Genomic DNA, 22,900 nt, shown 5'->3' with positions numbered 1-22,900 from the left:
AAGACTGATAAAAACCGTGACTGCCCTGACACTGTAGTTAAATGTTGGCAACATTTAAAGTCAGCCAGTCTAAATTTGACAGAAATCAAGTCCTGCTGACTTTGAAACAGCACGCATTTTACAGAAATCAAGAATGTGCATTTTGTATCGCTGTATGAAGAGTGATGTTGAGCAGCGGTGTGGAAAGTTGAATCAGGGGCGGAGTATTGTATGGTGGCAATTTAAACAGCCCCAAAACGCACTGTTCCCTGACCGGGAATCGAACCCGGGCCGCGGCGGTGAGAGCGCCGAATCCTAATCACTAGACCACCAGGGAAGCTGCAGCCAGCCTCCTGGCAGCAAGCACATCAACGCAGCTTTTCATGCTTGCTCCTTTGCAATTCAGATCCTTTCGCGCCAGGCAAACTGTTCGGACAAAATTATATTTTTTACATGAGAACACAACAGACGTGTTCGCGAAAGCACGGCACCAAGTGCGGGTAGGCATCCACTTGAAATCGATTTCCTCCTGTGTTTTTCTCTGGATGTTGTCTCTCTCGGTGCTGGGCGAACAATTCATTGATGCATTTGTCCTGAACTGAAGCCTTTTGCCCATCTCGCGGGGTCAGAGCCGCTCTGTCTGTCTATTACCTGCCTGTGACCCTTATCGGCAACATGCCGCCTGTTCAACTTTCAACAGCAAACCCAGAAAGACAAAAGAACAGAAAGATGTGTCTCTCAGCCCCGGTGGCAAAGGATGTTAATCCAAATATATCCCCCGTGAGAGTCTGTGTGCATTGGCTTCCTTATAAAGTTTGTATTGGAAATGTGCGGGAAAAGCGTAAAATTATGAAAACATCCTGATGGCCCGTACGGGGATCGAACCCGCGACCTTGGCGTTATTAGCACCACGCTCTCACCAACTGAGCTAACCGGCCACAATGCTCCCGTTGGCCAGGCTCGAACCTAGGCTGGGAAATTGTCTTTCAGGCTCACACTGGGTGACCGAGTTACTGCACAAACATTGAACACACCACATCGCTTAAACATTGTTAACTGTTCGTATATACAACTGGGCAGAGTTTAAATCCAAAGTAACAGAAAGACTGCTCTATGGTCTAACAAACCTCATTCTAAAATTTTTTGTCGCACCACAGCCCCTCCCACAAACACTGTCCCGGTATAAAAGCAGACGGCGGGACCCCGACTGAATTCGAACCTGCAGCGGACGGTTGGAGCCGGATCCAGCATGTCCGACGTGGTTTCACTCTCATTCGTTTGGGAAACGCGTCATCAGGAGCGTAAAATTTCTCTTAATTCGTACCTTTTGTAGTGAATAAGACAGAAAGTAACTAAAACCTGCCGAAACCCGGGATCGAACCAGGAACCTTTAGATCTTCAGTCTAACGCTCTCCCAACTGAGCTATTTCGACTTCACGTCAAACGCAGTATTCTGTCGTTCTTTTGGAGGATTTTCTATCCCCGGGTGGAATTGCCCCTCTCGCTCATTCCTCACTTCGGGCAATGTGACCCGACCAGATCTCGGAGCTCAGGTTGTGTTAATGTAAAGCTGCAGTGTTGATAAAGATACAAAGCTGACACAGCACGGGGGACCTCACCGTGTTGGACACAGCGTGAAATGCAATGACATGTTCAAATAAAGTTACAGAGCACAACACATGTGTAAAATTCCCTGTTCTTTTCTCCACACTGCTGGGTTGCGAAGGGAGAGACGGGCCGAAGTCTCACTGAGCCGCACTGATCACGAGCCAAATCAAGTTCAATCTTCAGCTGCAGGTATGGTGCTGAGCCCCACACAGAAGTGAAAATGCCCGTGGTTCTTAGTTCCTCGCACAGTGGGCTACTGAGCAATCCAGGAAGGGCTAATGATCATCTTAATGCTCAAGTTATCAGGGGCCACGGACTCTCTGATTCCAGGCTTGCACACGTTGGTAAGTTTCAAAATTGGCATTTTTCACACTGGCAATGAAAATAATCGATAGCCGTGCCTGTGATAAGCTAAGTTTGTTCGGGAGATGCAGTGGGCAAGGAGATATACGGAAGACTGATAAAAACCGTGACTGCCCTGACACTGTAGTTAAATGTTGGCAACATTTAAAGTCAGCCAGTCTAAATTTGACAGAAATCAAGTCCTGCTGACTTTGAAACAGCACGCATTTTACAGAAATCAAGAATGTGCATTTTGTATCGCTGTATGAAGAGTGATGTTGAGCAGCGGTGTGGAAAGTTGAATCAGGGGCGGAGCATTGTATGGTGGCAATTCAAACAGCCCCAAAACGCACTGTTCCCTGACCGGGAATCGAACCCGGGCCGCGGCGGTGAGAGCGCCGAATCCTAATCACTAGACCACCAGGGAAGCTGCAGCCAGCCTCCTGGCAGCAAGCACATCAACGCAGCTTTTCATGCTTGCTCCTTTGCAATTCAGATCCTTTCGCGCCAGGCAAACTGTTCGGACAAAATTATATTTTTTACATGAGAACACAACAGACGTGTTCGCGAAAGCACGGCACCAAGTGCGGGTAGGCATCCACTTGAAATCGATTTCCTCCTGTGTTTTTCTCTGGATGTTGTCTCTCTCGGTGCTGGGCGAACAATTCATTGATGCATTTGTCCTGAACTGAAGCCTTTTGCCCATCTCGCGGGGTCAGAGCCGCTCTGTCTGTCTATTACCTGCCTGTGACCCTTATCAGCAACATGCCGCCTGTTCAACTTTCAACAGCAAACCCAGAAAGACAAAAGAACAGAAAGATGTGTCTCTCAGCCCCGGTGGCAAAGGATGTTAATCCAAATATATCCCCCGTGAGAGTCTGTGTGCATTGGCTTCCTTATAAAGTTTGTATTGGAAATGTGCGGGAAAAGCGTAAAATTATGAAAACATCCTGATGGCCCCTACGGGGATCGAACCCGCGACCTTGGCGTTATTAGCACCAACGCTCTCACCAATTGAGCTAACCGGCCACAATGCTCCCGTTTGCCAGGCTCGAACCTAGACTGGGAAATTGTCTTTCAGGCTCACAACTGGGTGACCGAGTTACTGCACAAACATTGAACACACCACATCGCTTAAACATTGTTAACTGTTCGTATATACAACTGGGCAGAGTGTAAATCCAAAGTAACAGAAAGACTGCTCTATGGTCTAACAAACCTCATTCTAAATTTTTTTGTCGCACCACAGCCCCTCCCACAAACACTGTCCCGGTATAAAAGCAGACGGCGGGACCCCGACTGAATTCGAACCTGCAGCGGACGGTTGGAGCCGGATCCAGCATGTCCGACGTGGTTTCACTCCCATTCGTTTGGGAAACGCGTCATCAGGAGCGTAAAATTTCTCTTGATTCGTACCTTTTGTAGTGAAGGAGACAGAAAGTAACTAAAACCTGCCGAAACCCGGGATCGAACCAGGGACCTTTAGATCTTCAGTCTAACGCTCTCCCAACTGAGCTATTTCGGCTTCACGGCAAATGCAGTATTCTGTCGTTCTTTTGAAGGATTTTCTATCCCCGGGTGGAATTGCCCCTCTCGGTCATTCCTCACTTCGGCAATGTGACCCGACCAGATCTCGGAGCTCAGGTTGTGTTAATGTAAAGCTGCAGTGTTGATAAAGATACAAAGCTGACACAGCACGGGGGACCTCACCGTGTTGGACACAGCGTGAAATGCAATGACATGTTCAAATAAAGTTACAGAGCACAACACATGTGTAAAATTCCCTGTTCTTTTCTCCACACTGATGGGTTGCGAAGGGAGAGACGGGCCGAAGTCTCACTGAGCCGCACTGATCACGAGCCAAATCAAGTTCAATCTTCAGCTGCAGGTATGGTGCTGAGCCCCACACAGAAGTGAAAATGCCCGTGGTTCTTAGTTCCTCGCACAGTGGGCTACTGAGCAATACAGGAAGGGCTAATGATCATCTTAATGCTCAAGTTATCAGGGGCCACGGACTCTCTGATTCCAGGCTTGCACACGTTGGTAAGTTTCAAAATTTGCATTTTTCACACTGGCAATGAAAATAATCGATAGCCGTGCCTGTGATAAGCTAAGTTTTTTCGGGAGATGCAGTGGGCAAGGAGATATACGGAAGACTGATAAAAACCGTGACTGCCCTGACACTGTGAGCTGCAGTTAAATGTTGGCAACATTTAAAGTCAGCCAGTCTAAATTTGACAGAAATCAAGTCCTGCTGACTTTGAAACAGCACGCATTTTACAGAAATCAAGAATGTGCATTTTGTATCGCTGTATGAAGAGTGATGTTGAGCAGCGGTGTGGAAAGTTGAATCAGGGGCGGAGTATTGTATGGTGGCAATTTAAACAGCCCCAAAACGCACTGTTCCCTGACCGGGAATCGAACCCGGGCCGCGGCGGTGAGAGCGCCGAATCCTAACCACTCGACCACCAGGGAAGCTGCAGCCAGCCTCCTGGCAGCAAGCACATCAACGCAGCTTTTCATGCTTGCTCCTTTGCAATTCAGATCCTTTTGCGCCAGGCAAACTGTTCGGACAAAATTATATTTTTTACATGAGAACACAACAGACGTGTTCGCGAAAGCACGGCACCAAGTGCGGGTAGGCATCCACTTGAAATCGATTTCCTCTTGTGTTTTTCTCTGGATGTTGTCTCTCTCGGTGCTGGGCGAACAATTCATTGATGCATTTGTCCTGAACTGAAGCCTTTTGCCCATCTCGCGGGGTCAGAGCCGCTCTGTCTGTCTATTACCTGCCTGTGACCCTTATCGGCAACATGCCGCCTGTTCAACTTTCAACAGCAAACCCAGAAAGACAAAAGAACAGAAAGATGTGTCTCTCAGCCCCGGTGGCAAAGGATGTTAATCCAAATATATCCCCCGTGAGAGTCTGTGTGCATTGGCTTCCTTATAAAGTTTGTATTGGAAATGTGCGGGAAAAGCGTAAAATTATGAAAACATCCTGATGGCCCGTACGGGGATCGAACCCGCGACCTTGGCGTTATTAGCACCACGCTCTCACCAACTGAGCTAACCGGCCACAATGCTCCCGTTGGCCAGGCTCGAACCTAGGCTGGGAAATTGTCTTTCAGGCTCACACTGGGTGACCGAGTTACTGCACAAACATTGAACACACCACATCGCTTAAACATTGTTAACTGTTCGTATATACAACTGGGCAGAGTTTAAATCCAAAGTAACAGAAAGACTGCTCTATGGTCTAACAAACCTCATTCTAAAATTTTTTGTCGCACCACAGCCCCTCCCACAAACACTGTCCCGGTATAAAAGCAGACGGCGGGACCCCGACTGAATTCGAACCTGCAGCGGACGGTTGGAGCCGGATCCAGCATGTCCGATGTGGTTTCACTCTCATTCGTTTGGGAAACGCGTCATCAGGAGCGTAAAATTTCTCTTAATTCGTACCTTTTGTAGCGAAGGAGACAGAAAGTAACTAAAACCTGCCGAAACCCGGGATCGAACCAGGAACCTTTAGATCTTCAGTCTAACGCTCTCCCAACTGAGCTATTTCGGCTTCACGTCAAACGCAGTATTCTGTCGTTCTTTTGGAGGATTTTCTATCCCCGGGTGGAATTGCCCCTCTCGCTCATTCCTCACTTCGGGCAATGTGACCCGACCAGATCTCGGAGCTCAGGTTGTGTTAATGTAAAGCTGCAGTGTTGATAAAGATACAAAGCTGACACAGCACGGGGGACCTCACCGTGTTGGACACAGCGTGAAATGCAATGACATGTTCAAATAAAGTTACAGAGCACAACACATGTGTAAAATTCCCTGTTCTTTTCTCCACACTGCTGGGTTGCGAAGGGAGAGACGGGCCGAAGTCTCACTGAGCCGCACTGATCACGAGCCAAATCAAGTTCAATCTTCAGCTGCAGGTATGGTGCTGAGCCCCACACAGAAGTGAAAATGCCCGTGGTTATTAGTTCCTCGCACAGTGGGCTACTGAGCAATCCAGGAAGGGCTAATGATCATCTTAATGCTCAAGTTATCAGGGGCCACGGACTCTCTGATTCCAGGCTTGCACACGTTGGTAAGTTTCAAAATTGGCATTTTTCACACTGGCAATGAAAATAATCGATAGCCGTGCCTGTGATAAGCTAAGTTTGTTCGGGAGATGCAGTGGGCAAGGAGATATACGGAAGACTGATAAAAACCGTGACTGCCCTGACACTGTAGTTAAATGTTGGCAACATTTAAAGTCAGCCAGTCTAAATTTGACAGAAATCAAGTCCTGCTGACTTTGAAACAGCACGCATTTTACAGAAATCAAGAATGTGCATTTTGTATCGCTGTATGAAGAGTGATGTTGAGCAGCGGTGTGGAAAGTTGAATCAGGGGCGGAGCATTGTTCCGTAAGAGTGCATTGCATGGTGGCAATTCAAACAGCCCCAAAACGCACTGTTTCCTGACCGGGAATCGAACCCGGGCCGCGGCGGTGAGAGCGCCGAATCCTAACCACTAGACCAGCAGGGAAGCTGCAGCCAGCCTCCTGGCAGCAAGCACATCAACGCAGCTTTTCATGCTTGCTCCTTTGCAATTCAGATCCTTTCGCGCCAGGCAAACTGTTCGGACAAAATTATATTTTTTACATGAGAACACAACAGACGTGTTCGCGAAAGCACGGCACCAAGTGCGGGTAGGCATCCACTTGAAATCGATTTCCTCCTGTGTTTTTCTCTGGATGTTGTCTCTCTCGGTGCTGGGCGAACAATTCATTGATGCATTTGACCTGAACTGAAGCCTTTTGCCCATCTCGCGGGGTCAGAGCCGCTCTGTCTGTCTATTACCTGCCTGTGACCCTTATCGGCAACATGCCGCCTGTTCAACTTTGAACAGCAAACCCAGAAAGACAAAAGAACAGAAAGATGTGTCTCTCAGCCCCGGTGGCAAAGGATGTTAATCCAAATATATCCCCCGTGAGAGTCTGTGTCCATTGGCTTCCTTATAAAGTTTGTATTGGAAATGTGCGGGAAAAGCGTAAAATTATGAAAACATCCTGATGGCCCGTACAGGGATCGAACCCGCGACCTTGGCGTTATTAGCACCACGCTCTCACCAACTGAGCTAACCGGCCACAATGCTCCCGTTGGCCAGGCTCGAACCTAGGCTGGGAAATTGTCTTTCAGGCTCACACTGGGTGACCGAGTTACTGCACAAACATTGAACACACCACATCGCTTAAACATTGTTAACTGTTCGTATATACAACTGGGCAGAGTGTAAATCCAAAGTAACAGAAAGAGTGGTCTAACAAACCTCATTGTAAAATTTTTTGTCGCACCACAGCCCCTCCCACAAACACTGTCCCGGTATAAAAGCAGACGGCGGGACCCCGACTGAATTCGAACCTGCAGCGGACGGTTGGAGCCGGATCCAGCATGTCCGACGAGGTGTCACTCCCATTCGTTTGGGAAACGCGTCATCAGGAGCGTAAAATTTCTCTTGATTCGTACCTTTTGTGGTGAAGGAGACAGAAAGTAACTAAAACCTGCCGAAACCCGGGATCGAACCAGGGACCTTTAGATCTTCAGTCTAACGCTCTCCCAACTGAGCTATTTCGGCTTCACGTCAAACGCAGTATTCTGTCGTTCTTTTGGAGGATTTTCTATCCCCGGGTGGAATTGCCCCTCTCGCTCATTCCTCACTTCGGGCAATGTGACCCGACCAGATCTCGGAGCTCAGGTTCCGTTAATGTAAAGCTGCAGTGTTGATAAAGATACAAAGCTGACACAGCACGGGGGACCTCACCGTGTTGGACACAGCGTGAAATGCAATGACATGTTCAAATAAAGTTACAGAGCACAACACATGTGTAAAATTCCCTGTACTTTTCTCCACACTGATGGGTTGCGAAGGGAGAGACGGGCCGAAGTCTCACTGAGCCGCACTGATCACGAGCCAAATCAAGTTCAATCTTCAGCTGCAGGTATGGTGCTGAGCCCCACACAGAAGTGAAAATGCCCGTGGTTCTTAGTTCCTCGCACAGTGGGCTACTGAGCAATACAGGAAGGGCTAATGATCATCTTAATGCTCAAGTTATCAGGGGCCACGGACTCTCTGATTCCAGGCTTGCACACGTTGGTAAGTTTCAAAATTGGCATTTTTCACACTGGCAATGAAAATAATCGATAGCCGTGCCTGTGATAAGTAAGTTTGTTCGGGAGATGCAGTGGGAAGGAGATATACGGAAGACTGATAAAAACCGTGACTGCCCTGACACTGTGAGCTGCAGTTAAATGTTGGCAACATTTAAAGTCAGCCAGTCTAAATTTGACAGAAATCAAGTCCTGCTGACTTTGAAACAGCACGCATTTTACAGAAATCAAGAATGTGCATTTTGTATCGCTGTATGAAGAGTGATGTTGAGCAGCGGTGTGGAAAGTTGAATCAGGGGCGGAGTATTGTATGGTGGCAATTCAAACAGCCCCAAAACGCACTGTTCCCTGACCGGGAATCGAACCCGGGCCGCGGCGGTGAGAGCGCCGAATCCTAACCACTAGATCACCAGGGAAGCTGCAACCAGCCTCCTGGCAGCAAGCACATCAACGCAGCTTTTCATGCTTGCTCCTTTGCAATTCAGATCCTTTCGCGCCAGGCAAACTGTTCGGACAAAATTATATTTTTTACATGAGAACACAACAGACGTGTTCGCGAAAGCACGGCACCAAGTGCGGGTAGGCATCCACTTGAAATCGATTTCCTCCTGTGTTTTTCTCTGGATGTTGTCTCTCTCGGTGCTGGGCGAACAATTCATTGATGCATTTGTCCTGAACTGAAGCCTTTTGCCCATCTCGCGGGGTCAGAGCCGCTCTGTCTGTCTATTACCTGCCTGTGACCCTTATCGGCAACATGCCGCCTGTTCAACTTTGAACAGCAAACCCAGAAAGACAAAAGAACAGAAAGATGTGTCTCTCAGCCCCGGTGGCAAAGGATGTTAATCCAAATATATCCCCCGTGAGTGTCTGTGTGCATTGGCTTCCTTATAAAGTTTGTATTGGAAATGTGCGGGAAAAGCGTAAAATTATGAAAACATCCTGATGGCCCGTACGGGGATCGAACCCGCGACCTTGGCGTTATTCGCACCATGCTCTCAACAACTGAGCTAACCGGCCACAATGCTCCCGTTGGCCAGGCTCGAACCTAGGCTGGGAAATTGTCTTTCAGGCTCACACTGGGTGACCGAGTTACTGCACAAACATTGAACACACCACATCGCTTAAACATTGTTAACTGTTCGTATATACAACTGGGCAGAGTGTAAATCCAAAGTAACAGAAAGACTGCTCTATGGTCTAACAAACCTCATTCTAAAATTTTTTGTCGCACCACAGCCCCTCCCACAAACACTGTCCCGGTATAAAAGCAGACGGCGGGACCCCGACTGAATTCGAACCTGCAGCGGACGGTTGGAGCCGGATCCAGCATGCCCGATGTGGTTTCACTCCCATTCGTTTGGGAAACGCGTCATCAGGAGCGTAAAATTTCTCTTGATTCGTACCTTTTGTCGTGAAGGAGACAGAAAGTAACTAAAACCTGCCGAAACCCGGGATCGAACCAGGGACCTTTAGATCTTCAGTCTAACGCTCTCCCAACTGAGCTATTTCGGCTTCACGTCAAACGCAGTATTCTGTCGTTCTTTTGGAGGATTTTCTATCCCCGGGTGGAATTGCCCCTCTCGCTCATTCCTCACTTCGGGCAATGTGACCCGACCAGATCTCGGAGCTCAGGTTGTGTTAATGTAAAGCTGCAGTGTTGATAAAGATACAAAGCTGACACAGCACGGGGGACCTCACCGTGTTGGACACAGCGTGAAATGACATGTTCAAATAAAGTTACAGAGCACAACACATGTGTAAAATTCCCTGTTCTTTTCTCCACACTGATGGGTTGCGAAGGGAGAGACGGGCCGAAGTCTCACTGAGCAGCACTGATCACGAGCCAAATCAAGTTCAATCTTCAGCTGCAGGTATGGTGCTGAGCCCCACACAGAAGTGAAAATGCCCGTGGTTCTTAGTTCCTCGCACAGTGGGCTAATGAGCAATACAGGAAGGGCTAATGATCATCTTAATGCTCAAGTTATCAGGGGCCACGGACTCTCTGATTCCAGGCTTGCACACGTTGGTAAGTTTCAAAATTGGCATTTTTCACACTGGCAATGAAAATAATCAATAGCCGTGCCTGTGATAAGCTAAGTTTGTTCGGGAGATGCAGTGGGCAAGGAGATATACGGAAGACTGATAAAAACCGTGACTGCCCTGACACTGTGAGCTGCAGTTAAATGTTGGCAACATTTAAAGTCAGCCAGTCTAAATTTGACAGAAATCAAGTCCTGCTGACTTTGAAACAGCACGCATTTTACAGAAATCAAGAATGTGCATTTTGTATCGCTGTATGAAGAGTGATGCTGAGCAGCGGTGTGGAAAGTTGAATCAGGGGCGGAGCATTGTATGGTGGCAATTCAAACAGCCCCAAAACGCACTGTTCCCTGACCGGGAATCGAACCCGGGCCGCGGCGGTGAGAGCGCCGAATCCTAACCACTAGATCACCAGGGAAGCTGCAGCCAGCCTCCTGGCAGCAAGCACATCAACGCAGCTTTTCATGCTTGCTCCTTTGCAATTCAGATCCTTTCGCGCCAGGCAAACTGTTCGGACAAAATTATATTTTTTACATGAGAACACAACAGACGTGTTCGCGAAAGCACGGCACCAAGTGCGGGTAGGCATCCACTTGAAATCGATTTCCTCCTGTGTTTTTCTCTGGATGTTGTCTCTCTCGGTGCTGGGCGAACAATTCATTGATGCATTTGTCCTGAACTGAAGCCTTTTGCCCATCTCGCGGGGTCAGAGCCGCTCTGTCTGTCTGTTACCTGCCTGTGACCCTTATCAGCAACATGCCGCCTGTTCAACTTTCAACAGCAAACCCAGAAAGACAAAAGAACAGAAAGATGTGTCTCTCAGCCCCGGTGGCAAAGGATGTTAATCCAAATATATCCCCCGTGAGAGTCTGTGTGCATTGGCTTCCTTATAAAGTTTGTATTGGAAATGTGCGGGAAAAGCGTAAAATTATGAAAACATCCTGATGGCCCGTACGGGGATCGATCCCGCGACCTTGGCGTTATTAGCACCACGCTCTCACCAATTGAGCTAACCGGCCACAATGCTCCCGTTTGCCAGGCTCGAACCTAGACTGGGAAATGGTCTTTCAGGCTCACAACTGGGTGACCGAGTTACTGCACAAAAATTGAACACACCACATCGCTTAAACATTGTTAACTGTTCGTATATACAACTGGGCAGAGTGTAAATCCAAAGTAACAGAAAGACTGCTCTATGGTCTAACAAACCTCATTCTAAATTTTTTTGTCGCACCACAGCCCCTCCCACAAACACTGTCCCGGTAGCAGACGGCGGGACCCCGACTGAATTCGAACCTGCAGCGGACGGTTGGAGCCGGATCCAGCATGTCCGACGTGGTTTCACTCCCATTCGTTTGGGAAACGCGTCATCAGGAGCGTAAAATTTCTCTTGATTCGTACCTTTTGTAGTGAAGGAGACAGAAAGTAACTAAAACCTGCCGAAACCCGGGATCGAACCAGGGACCTTTAGATCTTCAGTCTAACGCTCTCCCAACTGAGCTATTTCGGCTCCACGTCAAGTGCAGTACTCTGTCGTTCTTTTGAAGGATTTTCTATCCCCGGGTGGAATTGCCCCTCTCGGTCATTCCTCACTTCGGCAATGTGACCCGACCAGATCTCGGAGCTCAGGTTGTGTTAATGTAAAGCTGCAGTGTTGATAAAGATACAAAGCTGACACAGCACGGGGGACCTCACCGTGTTGGACACAGCGTGAAATGCAATGACATGTTCAAATAAAGTTACAGAGCACAACACTTGTGTAAAATTCCCTGTTCTTTTCTCCACACTGATGGGTTGCGAAGGGAGAGACGGGCCGAAGTCTCACTGAGCCGCACTGATCACGAGCCAAATCAAGTTCAATCTTCAGCTGCAGGTATGGTGCTGAGCCCCACACAGAAGTGAAAATGCCCGTGGTTCTTAGTTCCTCGCACAGTGGGCTACTGAGCAATACAGGAAGGGCTAATGATCATCTTAATGCTCAAGTTATCAGGGGCCACGGACTCTCTGATTCCAGGCTTGCACACGTTGGTAAGTTTCAAAATTGGCATTTTTCACACTGGCAATGAAAATAATCGATAGCCGTGCCTGTGATAAGCTAAGTTTGTTCGGGAGATGCAGTGGGCAAGGAGATATATGGAAGACTGATAAAAACCGTGACTGCCCTGACACTGTGAGCTGCAGTTAAATGTTGGCAACATTTAAAGTCAGCCAGTCTAAATTTGACAGAAATCAAGTCCTGCTGACTTTGAAACAGCACGCATTTTACAGAAATCAAGAATGTGCATTTTGTATCGCTGTATGAAGAGTGATGTTGAGCAGCGGTGTGGAAAGTTGAATCAGGGGCGGAGCATTGTTCCGTAAGAGTGCATTGCATGGTGGCAATTCAAACAGCCCCAAAACGCACTGTTTCCTGACCGGGAATCGAACCCGGGCCGCGGCGGTGAGAGCGCCGAATCCTAACCACTAGACCAGCAGGGAAGCTGCAGCCAGCCTCCTGGCAGCAAGCACATCAACGCAGCTTTTCATGCTTGCTCCTTTGCAATTCAGATCCTTTCGCGCCAGGCAAACTGTTCGGACAAAATTATATTTTTTACATGAGAACACAACAGACGTGTTCGCGAAAGCACGGCACCAAGTGCGGGTAGGCATCCACTTGAAATCGATTTCCTCCTGTGTTTTTCTCTGGATGTTGTCTCTCTCGGTGCTGGGCGAACAATTCATTGATGCATTTGTCCTGAACTGAAGCCTTTTGCCCATCTCGCGGGGTCAGAGCCGCTCTGTCTGTCTATTACCTGCCTGTGACCCTTATCAGCAACATGCCGCCTGTTCAACTTTCAACAGCAAACCCAGAAAGACAAAAGAACAGAAAGATGTGTCTCTCAGCCCCGGTGGCAAAGGATGTTAATCCAAATATATCCCCCATGAGAGTCTGTGTGCATTGGCTTCCTTATAAAGTTTGTATTGGAAATGTGCGGGAAAAGCGTAAAATTATGAAAACATCCTGATGGCCCGTACGGGGATCGAACCCGCGACCTTGGCGTTATTAGCACCACGCTCTCACCAATTGAGCTAACCGGCCACAATGCTCCCGTTTGCCAGGCTCGAACCTAGACTAGGAAATTGTCTTTCAGGCTCACAACTGGGTGACCGATTTACTGCACAAACATTGAACACACCACATCGCTTAAACATTGTTAACTGTTCGTATATACAACTGGGCAGAGTGTAAATCCAAAGTAACAGAAAGACTGCTCTATGGTCTAACAAACCTCATTCTAAATTTTTTTGTCGCACCACAGCCCCTCCCACAAACACTGTCCCGGTATAAAAGCAGACGGCGGGACCCTGACTGAATTCGAACCTGCAGCGGACGGTTGGAGCCGGATCCAGCATGTCCGACGTGGTTTCACTCCCATTCGTTTGGGAAACGCGTCATCAGGAGCGTAAAATTTCTCTTGATTCGTACCTTTTGTAGTGAAGGAGACAGAAAGTAACTAAAACCTGCCGAAACCCGGGATCGAACCAGGGACCTTTAGATCTTCAGTCTAACGCTCTCCCAACTGAGCTATTTCGGCTTCACGTCAAGTGCAGTACTCTGTCGTTCTTTTGAAGGATTTTCTATCCCCGGGTGGAATTGCCCCTCTCGGTCATTCCTCACTTCGGCAATGTGACCCGACCAGATCTCGGAGCTCAGGTTGTGTTAATGTAAAGCTGCAGTGTTGATAAAGATACAAAGCTGACACAGCACGGGGGACCTCACCGTGTTGGACACAGCGTGAAATGCAATGACATGTTCAAATAAAGTTACAGAGCACAACACTTGTGTAAAATTCCCTGTTCTTTTCTCCACACTGATGGGTTGCGAAGGGAGAGACGGGCCGAAGTCTCACTGAGCCGCACTGATCACGAGCCAAATCAAGTTCAATCTTCAGCTGCAGGTATGGTGCTGAGCCCCACACAGAAGTGAAAATGCCCGTGGTTCTTAGTTCCTCGCACAGTGGGCTACTGAGCAATACAGGAAGGGCTAATGATCATCTTAATGCTCAAGTTATCAGGGGCCACGGACTCTCTGATTCCAGGCTTGCACACGTTGGTAAGTTTCAAAATTGGCATTTTTCACACTGGCAATGAAAATAATCGATAGCCGTGCCTGTGATAAGCTAAGTTTGTTCGGGAGATGCAGTGGGCAAGGAGATATATGGAAGACTGATAAAAACCGTGACTGCCCTGACACTGTGAGCTGCAGTTAAATGTTGGCAACATTTAAAGTCAGCCAGTCTAAATTTGACAGAAATCAAGTCCTGCTGACTTTGAAACAGCACGCATTTTACAGAAATCAAGAATGTGCATTTTGTATCGCTGTATGAAGAGTGATGTTGAGCAGCGGTGTGGAAAGTTGAATCAGGGGCGGAGCATTGTTCCGTAAGAGTGCATTGCATGGTGGCAATTCAAACAGCCCCAAAACGCACTGTTTCCTGACCGGGAATCGAACCCGGGCCGCGGCGGTGAGAGCGCCGAATCCTAACCACTAGACCAGCAGGGAAGCTGCAGCCAGCCTCCTGGCAGCAAGCACATCAACGCAGCTTTTCATGCTTGCTCCTTTGCAATTCAGATCCTTTCGCGCCAGGCAAACTGTTCGGACAAAATTATATTTTTTACATGAGAACACAACAGACGTGTTCGCGAAAGCACGGCACCAAGTGCGGGTAGGCATCCACTTGAAATCGATTTCCTCCTGTGTTTTTCTCTGGATGTTGTCTCTCTCGGTGCTGGGCGAACAATTCATTGATGCATTTGACCTGAACTGAAGCCTTTTGCCCATCTCGCGGGGTCAGAGCCGCTCTGTCTGTCTATTACCTGCCTGTGACCCTTATCGGCAACATGCCGCCTGTTCAACTTTGAACAGCAAACCCAGAAAGACAAAAGAACAGAAAGATGTGTCTCTCAGCCCCGGTGGCAAAGGATGTTAATCCAAATATATCCCCCGTGAGAGTCTGTGTCCATTGGCTTCCTTATAAAGTTTGTATTGGAAATGTGCGGGAAAAGCGTAAAATTATGAAAACATCCTGATGGCCCGTACAGGGATCGAACCCGCGACTTTGGCGTTATTAGCACCACGCTCTCACCAACTGAGCTAACCGGCCACAATGCTCCCGTTGGCCAGGCTCGAACCTAGGCTGGGAAATTGTCTTTCAGGCTCACACTGGGTGACCGAGTTACTGCACAAACATTGAACACACCACATCGCTTAAACATTGTTAACTGTTCGTATATACAACTGGGCAGAGTGTAAATCCAAAGTAACAGAAAGACTGGTCTAACAAACCTCATTGTAAAATTTTTTGTCGCACCACAGCCCCTCCCACAAACACTGTCCCGGTATAAAAGCAGACGGCGGGACCCCGACTGAATTCGAACCTGCAGCGGACGGTTGGAGCCGGATCCAGCATGTCCGACGAGGTGTCACTCCCATTCGTTTGGGAAACGCGTCATCAGGAGCGTAAAATTTCTCTTGATTCGTACCTTTTGTTGTGAAGGAGACAGAAAGTAACTAAAACCTGCCGAAACCCGGGATCGAACCAGGGACCTTTAGATCTTCAGTCTAACGCTCTCCCAACTGAGCTATTTCGGCTTCACGTCAAACGCAGTATTCTGTCGTTCTTTTGGAGGATTTTCTATCCCCGGGTGGAATTGCCCCTCTCGCTCATTCCTCACTTCGGGCAATGTGACCCGACCAGATCTCGGAGCTCAGGTTCCGTTAATGTAAAGCTGCAGTGTTGATAAAGATACAAAGCTGACACAGCACGGGGGACCTCACCGTGTTGGACACAGCGTGAAATGCAATGACATGTTCAAATAAAGTTACAGAGCACAACACATGTGTAAAATTCCCTGTACTTTTCTCCACACTGATGGGTTGCGAAGGGAGAGACGGGCCGAAGTCTCACTGAGCCGCACTGATCACGAGCCAAATCAAGTTCAATCTTCAGCTGCAGGTATGGTGCTGAGCCCCACACAGAAGGGAAAATGCCCGTGGTTCTTAGTTCCTCGCACAGTGGGCTACTGAGCAATACAGGAAGGGCTAATGATCATCTTAATGCTCAAGTTATCAGGGGCCACGGACTCTCTGATTCCAGGCTTGCACACGTTGGTAAGTTTCAAAATTGGCATTTTTCACACTGGCAATGAAAATAATCGATAGCCGTGCCTGTGATAAGTAAGTTTGTTCGGGAGATGCAGTGGTAAGGAGATATACGGAAGACTGATAAAAACCGTGACTGCCCTGACACTGTGAGCTGCAGTTAAATGTTGGCAACATTTAAAGTCAGCCAGTCTAAATTTGACAGAAATCAAGTCCTGCTGACTTTGAAACAGCACGCATTTTACAGAAATCAAGAATGTGCATTTTGTATCGCTGTATGAAGAGTGATGTTGAGCAGCGGTGTGGAAAGTTGAATCAGGAGCGGAGTATTGTATGGTGGCAATTCAAACAGCCCCAAAACGCACTGTTCCCTGACCGGGAATCGAACCCGGGCCGCGGCGGTGAGAGCGCCGAATCCTAACCACTAGATCACCAGGGAAGCTGCAACCAGCCTCCTGGCAGCAAGCACATCAACGCAGCTTTTCATGCTTGCTCCTTTGCAATTCAGATCCTTTCGCGCCAGGCAAACTGTTCGGACAAAATTATATTTTTTACATGAGAACACAACAGACGTGTTCGCGAAAGCACGGCACCAAGTGCGGGTAGGCATCCACTTGAAATCGATTTCCTCCTGTGTTTTTCTCTGGATGTTGTCTCTCTCGGTGCTGGGCGAACAATTCATTGATGCATTTGTCCTGAACTGAAGCCTTTTGCCCATCTCGCGGGGTCAGAGCCGCTCTGTCTGTCTATTACCTGCCTGTGACCCTTATCGGCAACATGCCGCCTGTTCAACTTTGAACAGCAAACCCAGAAAGACAAAAGAACAGAAAGATGTGTCTCTCAGCCCCGGTGGCAAAGGATGTTAATCCAAATATATCCCCCGTGAGTGTCTGTGTGCATTGGCTTCCTTATAAAGTTTGTATTGGAAATGTGCGGGAAAAGCGTAAAATTATGAAAACATCCTGATGGCCCGTACGGGGATCGAACCCGCGACCTTGGCGTTATTCGCACCATGCTCTCAACAACTGAGCTAACCGGCCACAATGCTCCCGTTGGCCAGGCTCGAACCTAGGCTGGGAAATTGTCTTTCAGGCTCACACTGGGTGACCGAGTTACTGCACAAACATTGAACACACCACATCGCTTAAACATTGTTAACTGTTCGTATATACAACTGGGCAGAGTGTAAATCCAAAGTAACAGAAAGACTGCTCTATGGTCTAACAAACCTCATTCTAAAATTTTTTGTCGCACCACAGCCCCTCCCACAAACACTGTCCCGGTATAAAAGCAGACGGCGGGACCCCGACTGAATTCGAACCTGCAGCGGACGGTTGGAGCCGGATCCAGCATGCCCGATGTGGTTTCACTCCCATTCGTTTGGGAAACGCGTCATCAGGAGCGTAAAATTTCTCTTGATTCGTACCTTTTGTCGTGAAGGAGACAGAAAGTAACTAAAACCTGCCGAAACCCGGGATCGAACCAGGGACCTTTAGATCTTCAGTCTAACGCTCTCCCAACTGAGCTATTTCGGCTTCACGTCAAACGCAGTATTCTGTCGTTCTTTTGGAGGATTTTCTATCCCCGGGTGGAATTGCCCCTCTCGCTCATTCCTCACTTCGGGCAATGTGACCCGACCAGATCTCGGAGCTCAGGTTGTGTTAATGTAAAGCTGCAGTGTTGATAAAGATACAAAGCTGACACAGCACGGGGGACCTCACCGTGTTGGACACAGCGTGAAATGACATGTTCAAATAAAGTAACAGAGCACAACACATGTGTAAAATTCCCTGTTCTTTTCTCCACACTGCTGGGTTGCGAAGGGAGAGACGCGCCGAAGTCTCACTGAGCCGCACTGATCACGAGCCAAATCAAGTTCAATCTTCAGCTGCAGGTATGGTGCTGAGCCCCACACAGAAGTGAAAATGCCCGTGGTTCTTAGTTCCTCGCACAGTGGGCTACTGAGCAATACAGGAAGGGCTAATGATCATCTTAATGCTCAAGTTATCAGGGGCCACGGACTCTCTGATTCCAGGCTTGCACACGTTGGTAAGTTTCAAAATTGGCATTTTTCACACTGGCAATGAAAATAATCAATAGCCGTGCCTGTGATAAGCTAAGTTTGTTCGGGAGATGCAGTGGGCAAGGAGATATACGGAAGACTGATAAAAACCGTGACTGCCCTGACACTGTGAGCTGCAGTTAAATGTTGGCAACATTTAAAGTCAGCCAGTCTAAATTTGACAGAAATCAAGTCCTGCTGACTTTGAAACAGCACGCATTTTACAGAAATCAAGAATGTGCATTTTGTATCGCTGTATGAAGAGTGATGCTGAGCAGCGGTGTGGAAAGTTGAATCAGGGGCGGAGCATTGTATGGTGGCAATTCAAACAGCCCCAAAACGCACTGTTCCCTGACCGGGAATCGAACCCGGGCCGCGGCGGTGAGAGCGCCGAATCCTAACCACTAGATCACCAGGGAAGCTGCAGCCAGCCTCCTGGCAGCAAGCACATCAACGCAGCTTTTCATGCTTGCTCCTTTGCAATTCAGATCCTTTCGCGCCAGGCAAACTGTTCGGACAAAATTATATTTTTTACATGAGAACACAACAGACGTGTTCGCGAAAGCACGGCACCAAGTGCGGGTAGGCATCCACTTGAAATCGATTTCCTCCTGTGTTTTTCTCTGGATGTTGTCTCTCTCGGTGCTGGGCGAACAATTCATTGATGCATTTGTCCTGAACTGAAGCCTTTTGCCCATCTCGCGGGGTCAGAGCCGCTCTGTCTGTCTGTTACCTGCCTGTGACCCTTATCAGCAACATGCCGCCTGTTCAACTTTCAACAGCAAACCCAGAAAGACAAAAGAACAGAAAGATGTGTCTCTCAGCCCCGGTGGCAAAGGATGTTAATCCAAATATATCCCCCGTGAGAGTCTGTGTGCATTGGCTTCCTTATAAAGTTTGTATTGGAAATGTGCGGGAAAAGCGTAAAATTATGAAAACATCCTGATGGCCCGTACGGGGATCGATCCCGCGACCTTGGCGTTATTAGCACCACGCTCTCACCAATTGAGCTAACCGGCCACAATGCTCCCGTTTGCCAGGCTCGAACCTAGACTGGGATTTGGTCTTTCAGGCTCACAACTGGGTGACCGAGTTACTGCACAAACATTGAACACACCACATCGCTTAAACATTGTTAACTGTTCGTATATACAACTGGGCAGAGTGTAAATCCAAAGTAACAGAAAGACTGCTCTATGGTCTAACAAACCTCATTCTAAATTTTTTTGTCGCACCACAGCCCCTCCCACAAACACTGTCCCGGTAGCAGACGGCGGGACCCCGACTGAATTCGAACCTGCAGCGGACGGTTGGAGCCGGATCCAGCATGTCCGACGTGGTTTCACTCCCATTCGTTTGGGAAACGCGTCATCAGGAGCGTAAAATTTCTCTTGATTCGTACCTTTTGTAGTGAAGGAGACAGAAAGTAACTAAAACCTGCCGAAACCCGGGATCGAACCAGGGACCTTTAGATCTTCAGTCTAACGCTCTCCCAACTGAGCTATTTCGGCTTCACGTCAAGTGCAGTATTCTGTCGTTCTTTTGGAGGATTTTCTATCCCCGGGTGGAATTGCCCCTCTCGCTCATTCCTCACTTCGGCAATGTGACCCGACCAGATCTCGGAGCTCAGGTTGTGTTAATGTAAAGCTGCAGTGTTGATAAAGATACAAAGCTGACACAGCACGGGGGACCTCACCGTGTTGGACACAGCGTGAAATGACATGTTCAAATAAAGTTACAGAGCACAACACATGTGTAAAATTCCCTGTTCTTTTCTCCACACTGCTGGGTTGCGAAGGGAGAGACGAGCCGAAGTCTCACTGAGCCGCACTGATCACGAGCCAAATCAAGTTCAATCTTCAGCTGCAGGTATGGTGCTGAGCCCCACACAGAAGTGAAAATGCCCGTGGTTCTTAGTTCCTCGCACAGTGGGCTACTGAGCAATACAGGAAGGGCTAATGATCATCTTAATGCTCAAGTTATCAGGGGCCACGGACTCTCTGATTCCAGGCTTGCACACGTTGGTAAGTTTCAAAATTGGCATTTTTCACACTGGCAATGAAAATAATCAATAGCCGTGCCTGTGATAAGCTAAGTTTGTTCGGGAGATGCAGTGGGCAAGGAGATATACGGAAGACTGATAAAAACCGTGACTGCCCTGACACTGTGAGCTGCAGTTAAATGTTGGCAACATTTAAAGTCAGCCAGTCTAAATTTGACAGAAATCAAGTCCTGCTGACTTTGAAACAGCACGCATTTTACAGAAATCAAGAATGTGCATTTTGTATCGCTGTATGAAGAGTGATGCTGAGCAGCGGTGTGGAAAGTTGAATCAGGGGCGGAGCATTGTATGGTGGCAATTCAAACAGCCCCAAAACGCACTGTTCCCTGACCGGGAATCGAACCCGGGCCGCGGCGGTGAGAGCGCCGAATCCTAACCACTAGATCACCAGGGAAGCTGCAGCCAGCCTCCTGGCAGCAAGCACATCAACGCAGCTTTTCATGCTTGCTCCTTTGCAATTCAGATCCTTTCGCGCCAGGCAAACTGTTCGGACAAAATTATATTTTTTACATGAGAACACAACAGACGTGTTCGCGAAAGCACGGCACCAAGTGCGGGTAGGCATCCACTTGAAATCGATTTCCTCCTGTGTTTTTCTCTGGATGTTGTCTCTCTCGGTGCTGGGCGAACAATTCATTGATGCATTTGTCCTGAACTGAAGCCTTTTGCCCATCTCGCGGGGTCAGAGCCGCTCTGTCTGTCTGTTACCTGCCTGTGACCCTTATCAGCAACATGCCGCCTGTTCAACTTTCAACAGCAAACCCAGAAAGACAAAAGAACAGAAAGATGTGTCTCTCAGCCCCGGTGGCAAAGGATGTTAATCCAAATATATCCCCCGTGAGAGTCTGTGTGCATTGGCTTCCTTATAAAGTTTGTATTGGAAATGTGCGGGAAAAGCGTAAAATTATGAAAACATCCTGATGGCCCGTACGGGGATCGATCCCGCGACCTTGGCGTTATTAGCACCACGCTCTCACCAATTGAGCTAACCGGCCACAATGCTCCCGTTTGCCAGGCTCGAACCTAGACTGGGATTTGGTCTTTCAGGCTCACAACTGGGTGACCGAGTTACTGCACAAACATTGAACACACCACATCGCTTAAACATTGTTAACTGTTCGTATATACAACTGGGCAGAGTGTAAATCCAAAGTAACAGAAAGACTGCTCTATGGTCTAACAAACCTCATTCTAAATTTTTTTGTCGCACCACAGCCCCTCCCACAAACACTGTCCCGGTAGCAGACGGCGGGACCCCGACTGAATTCGAACCTGCAGCGGACGGTTGGAGCCGGATCCAGCATGTCCGACGTGGTTTCACTCCCATTCGTTTGGGAAACGCGTCATCAGGAGCGTAAAATTTCTCTTGATTCGTACCTTTTGTAGTGAAGGAGACAGAAAGTAACTAAAACCTGCCGAAACCCGGGATCGAACCAGGGACCTTTAGATCTTCAGTCTAACGCTCTCCCAACTGAGCTATTTCGGCTTCACGTCAAGTGCAGTATTCTGTCGTTCTTTTGGAGGATTTTCTATCCCCGGGTGGAATTGCCCCTCTCGCTCATTCCTCACTTCGGCAATGTGACCCGACCAGATCTCGGAGCTCAGGTTGTGTTAATGTAAAGCTGCAGTGTTGATAAAGATACAAAGCTGACACAGCACGGGGGACCTCACCGTGTTGGACACAGCGTGAAATGCAATGACATGTTCAAATAAAGTTACAGAGCACAACACTTGTGTAAAATTCCCTGTTCTTTTCTCCACACTGATGGGTTGCGAAGGGAGAGACGGGCCGAAGTCTCACTGAGCCGCACTGATCACGAGCCAAATCAAGTTCAATCTTCAGCTGCAGGTATGGTGCTGAGCCCCACACAGAAGTGAAAATGCCCGTGGTTCTTAGTTCCTCGCACAGTGGGCTACTGAGCAATACAGGAAGGGCTAATGATCATCTTAATGCTCAAGTTATCAGGGGCCACGGACTCTCTGATTCCAGGCTTGCACACGTTGGTAAGTTTCAAAATTGGCATTTTTCACACTGGCAATGAAAATAATCGATAGCCGTGCCTGTGATAAGCTAAGTTTGTTCGGGAGATGCAGTGGGCAAGGAGATATATGGAAGACTGATAAAAACCGTGACTGCCCTGACACTGTGAGCTGCAGTTAAATGTTGGCAACATTTAAAGTCAGCCAGTCTAAATTTGACAGAAATCAAGTCCTGCTGACTTTGAAACAGCACGCATTTTACAGAAATCAAGAATGTGCATTTTGTATCGCTGTATGAAGAGTGATGTTGAGCAGCGGTGTGGAAAGTTGAATCAGGGGCGGAGTATTGTATGGTGGCAATTTAAACAGCCCCAAAACGCACTGTTCCCTGACCGGGAATCGAACCCGGGCCGCGGCGGTGAGAGCGCCGAATCCTAACCACTCGACCACCAGGGAAGCTGCAGCCAGCCTCCTGGCAGCAAGCACATCAACGCAGCTTTTCATGCTTGCTCCTTTGCAATTCAGATCCT

General features: G+C 48.3%; 27 non-coding genes across 27 annotated transcripts; all 27 read right to left on the bottom strand.

The window, feature by feature from the left end:
- Positions 1-244: 244 nt before the first annotated feature.
- trnae-cuc (transfer RNA glutamic acid (anticodon CUC)) lies at positions 245-316 on the bottom strand. Its single transcript has one exon. It is a non-coding gene; the product is annotated as a tRNA-Glu (tRNA).
- Positions 317-843: 527 nt separating this feature from the next.
- trnai-aau (transfer RNA isoleucine (anticodon AAU)) lies at positions 844-917 on the bottom strand. Its single transcript has one exon. It is a non-coding gene; the product is annotated as a tRNA-Ile (tRNA).
- Positions 918-1,339: 422 nt separating this feature from the next.
- On the bottom strand, positions 1,340-1,412 carry trnaf-gaa (transfer RNA phenylalanine (anticodon GAA)). The gene has a single exon. It is a non-coding gene; the product is annotated as a tRNA-Phe (tRNA).
- An 872-nt stretch (positions 1,413-2,284) lies between these two features.
- trnae-cuc (transfer RNA glutamic acid (anticodon CUC)) lies at positions 2,285-2,356 on the bottom strand. The gene has a single exon. It is a non-coding gene; the product is annotated as a tRNA-Glu (tRNA).
- A 1,025-nt stretch (positions 2,357-3,381) lies between these two features.
- On the bottom strand, positions 3,382-3,454 carry trnaf-gaa (transfer RNA phenylalanine (anticodon GAA)). Its single transcript has one exon. It is a non-coding gene; the product is annotated as a tRNA-Phe (tRNA).
- An 878-nt stretch (positions 3,455-4,332) lies between these two features.
- Positions 4,333-4,404, bottom strand: trnae-cuc (transfer RNA glutamic acid (anticodon CUC)). The gene has a single exon. It is a non-coding gene; the product is annotated as a tRNA-Glu (tRNA).
- A 527-nt stretch (positions 4,405-4,931) lies between these two features.
- On the bottom strand, positions 4,932-5,005 carry trnai-aau (transfer RNA isoleucine (anticodon AAU)). Its single transcript has one exon. It is a non-coding gene; the product is annotated as a tRNA-Ile (tRNA).
- Positions 5,006-5,427: 422 nt separating this feature from the next.
- trnaf-gaa (transfer RNA phenylalanine (anticodon GAA)) lies at positions 5,428-5,500 on the bottom strand. The gene has a single exon. It is a non-coding gene; the product is annotated as a tRNA-Phe (tRNA).
- Positions 5,501-6,989: 1,489 nt separating this feature from the next.
- On the bottom strand, positions 6,990-7,063 carry trnai-aau (transfer RNA isoleucine (anticodon AAU)). Its single transcript has one exon. It is a non-coding gene; the product is annotated as a tRNA-Ile (tRNA).
- Positions 7,064-7,478: 415 nt separating this feature from the next.
- trnaf-gaa (transfer RNA phenylalanine (anticodon GAA)) lies at positions 7,479-7,551 on the bottom strand. Its single transcript has one exon. It is a non-coding gene; the product is annotated as a tRNA-Phe (tRNA).
- Positions 7,552-8,428: 877 nt separating this feature from the next.
- trnae-cuc (transfer RNA glutamic acid (anticodon CUC)) lies at positions 8,429-8,500 on the bottom strand. The gene has a single exon. It is a non-coding gene; the product is annotated as a tRNA-Glu (tRNA).
- A 1,023-nt stretch (positions 8,501-9,523) lies between these two features.
- trnaf-gaa (transfer RNA phenylalanine (anticodon GAA)) lies at positions 9,524-9,596 on the bottom strand. The gene has a single exon. It is a non-coding gene; the product is annotated as a tRNA-Phe (tRNA).
- An 874-nt stretch (positions 9,597-10,470) lies between these two features.
- trnae-cuc (transfer RNA glutamic acid (anticodon CUC)) lies at positions 10,471-10,542 on the bottom strand. The gene has a single exon. It is a non-coding gene; the product is annotated as a tRNA-Glu (tRNA).
- Positions 10,543-11,069: 527 nt separating this feature from the next.
- Positions 11,070-11,143, bottom strand: trnai-aau (transfer RNA isoleucine (anticodon AAU)). The gene has a single exon. It is a non-coding gene; the product is annotated as a tRNA-Ile (tRNA).
- A 418-nt stretch (positions 11,144-11,561) lies between these two features.
- On the bottom strand, positions 11,562-11,634 carry trnaf-gaa (transfer RNA phenylalanine (anticodon GAA)). Its single transcript has one exon. It is a non-coding gene; the product is annotated as a tRNA-Phe (tRNA).
- A 1,495-nt stretch (positions 11,635-13,129) lies between these two features.
- trnai-aau (transfer RNA isoleucine (anticodon AAU)) lies at positions 13,130-13,203 on the bottom strand. The gene has a single exon. It is a non-coding gene; the product is annotated as a tRNA-Ile (tRNA).
- A 423-nt stretch (positions 13,204-13,626) lies between these two features.
- On the bottom strand, positions 13,627-13,699 carry trnaf-gaa (transfer RNA phenylalanine (anticodon GAA)). The gene has a single exon. It is a non-coding gene; the product is annotated as a tRNA-Phe (tRNA).
- A 1,984-nt stretch (positions 13,700-15,683) lies between these two features.
- Positions 15,684-15,756, bottom strand: trnaf-gaa (transfer RNA phenylalanine (anticodon GAA)). The gene has a single exon. It is a non-coding gene; the product is annotated as a tRNA-Phe (tRNA).
- Positions 15,757-16,633: 877 nt separating this feature from the next.
- Positions 16,634-16,705, bottom strand: trnae-cuc (transfer RNA glutamic acid (anticodon CUC)). Its single transcript has one exon. It is a non-coding gene; the product is annotated as a tRNA-Glu (tRNA).
- A 1,023-nt stretch (positions 16,706-17,728) lies between these two features.
- On the bottom strand, positions 17,729-17,801 carry trnaf-gaa (transfer RNA phenylalanine (anticodon GAA)). Its single transcript has one exon. It is a non-coding gene; the product is annotated as a tRNA-Phe (tRNA).
- Positions 17,802-18,675: 874 nt separating this feature from the next.
- trnae-cuc (transfer RNA glutamic acid (anticodon CUC)) lies at positions 18,676-18,747 on the bottom strand. Its single transcript has one exon. It is a non-coding gene; the product is annotated as a tRNA-Glu (tRNA).
- Positions 18,748-19,274: 527 nt separating this feature from the next.
- Positions 19,275-19,348, bottom strand: trnai-aau (transfer RNA isoleucine (anticodon AAU)). Its single transcript has one exon. It is a non-coding gene; the product is annotated as a tRNA-Ile (tRNA).
- Positions 19,349-19,766: 418 nt separating this feature from the next.
- On the bottom strand, positions 19,767-19,839 carry trnaf-gaa (transfer RNA phenylalanine (anticodon GAA)). Its single transcript has one exon. It is a non-coding gene; the product is annotated as a tRNA-Phe (tRNA).
- Positions 19,840-20,712: 873 nt separating this feature from the next.
- Positions 20,713-20,784, bottom strand: trnae-cuc (transfer RNA glutamic acid (anticodon CUC)). Its single transcript has one exon. It is a non-coding gene; the product is annotated as a tRNA-Glu (tRNA).
- A 527-nt stretch (positions 20,785-21,311) lies between these two features.
- trnai-aau (transfer RNA isoleucine (anticodon AAU)) lies at positions 21,312-21,385 on the bottom strand. The gene has a single exon. It is a non-coding gene; the product is annotated as a tRNA-Ile (tRNA).
- Positions 21,386-21,803: 418 nt separating this feature from the next.
- trnaf-gaa (transfer RNA phenylalanine (anticodon GAA)) lies at positions 21,804-21,876 on the bottom strand. Its single transcript has one exon. It is a non-coding gene; the product is annotated as a tRNA-Phe (tRNA).
- An 878-nt stretch (positions 21,877-22,754) lies between these two features.
- Positions 22,755-22,826, bottom strand: trnae-cuc (transfer RNA glutamic acid (anticodon CUC)). The gene has a single exon. It is a non-coding gene; the product is annotated as a tRNA-Glu (tRNA).
- Positions 22,827-22,900: the final 74 nt, after the last annotated feature.

The sequence above is a fragment of the Somniosus microcephalus genome, unplaced genomic scaffold (assembly GCF_052327205.1).
Source record: "Somniosus microcephalus isolate GS21.2 unplaced genomic scaffold, FLI_Smic_1.0 unresolved_chr4, whole genome shotgun sequence".
Classification (NCBI taxonomy): domain Eukaryota; kingdom Metazoa; phylum Chordata; class Chondrichthyes; order Squaliformes; family Somniosidae; genus Somniosus; species Somniosus microcephalus.
The sequence above is the reverse complement of the archived record's forward strand: the minus strand, read 5'-3'. Positions and strand labels throughout refer to the sequence as shown.